The sequence below is a fragment of the Bison bison genome, unplaced genomic scaffold (assembly GCF_000754665.1).
Source record: "Bison bison bison isolate TAMUID 2011002044 unplaced genomic scaffold, Bison_UMD1.0 scf7180017864093, whole genome shotgun sequence".
Classification (NCBI taxonomy): domain Eukaryota; kingdom Metazoa; phylum Chordata; class Mammalia; order Artiodactyla; family Bovidae; genus Bison; species Bison bison.
In genome coordinates, this window is record NW_011494665.1 from 801826 (window position 1) to 802556 (window position 731).

At 57.9% G+C, this 731-nt stretch overlaps 1 protein-coding gene across 1 annotated transcript in view; it reads left to right on the forward strand.

Annotated features, from left to right (window-relative positions):
* Positions 1–731, forward strand: part of MEF2D (myocyte enhancer factor 2D) — a 12736-nt gene that overhangs the window by 2759 nt on the left and 9246 nt on the right. The gene's annotated exons all lie outside the window — the stretch shown is intronic.

The window sequence follows — 731 nt, forward strand, 5'->3', positions numbered from 1 at the left end:
CCTCCCTGTGGTGCATGGTGTGGCTTTGCGCCCCGCCCCGGCCCTCGGTGGCCTCTGGTGGATGTTCTGCTCTGAGCCGCGTGGGGCTGTTGGTGACCACTGAGGACCCTCTGACCTTGGTTGTGATAAACCCGTGACCCTTGTCATGGAGCATAAGCTGGGAGAGTCCTGGAGTGTCCCCCTCACCAGCAAGAAGTGTGTAGATGGACTGAAATCCTTAGATGACTAGAAAGTAGAGAATGTGCTTTTTGTCCAGATCTGTTTTGGGGAGAGGCCCCTCTCAGCCTGCTCTGACACCCCAGCCCAAGATACTCAGTTGCACTGTTGAGGGGAGGCAGAGACTGCTGAAGGGGAAGAAAGTGAGGTGGGTGAACACCCTCTATAGCAGGCGGGCGGATGAGAGACGACTAGTGAGGTGACGCCCCGACCCATGCGCTCGGCCTTAACAGCTCTGTGTGTGAGTTGGAGTCTATACTCAGGGCCTCTAACCTGCTCTCTGTGTGTCCTGCCTGGCTGAGGACTAACCCACCTCCACTAGGGGGGTTCTAGGTGTCCCGGGTCCATCTGCAGTGAGCAGAGTCTTCTTCTCATTCTCTGGGCCAGAACTGGATCCCAAAGCACTCCAGCCTGCGTCCTTCCTTGGTGGGAGGGGCAGGCATGATTCCAGGGGGGCCCAGAGCAGAGAGATCGAGCTGCTGCTGGCCACAGGACACACAGCCCAGAGACTATAA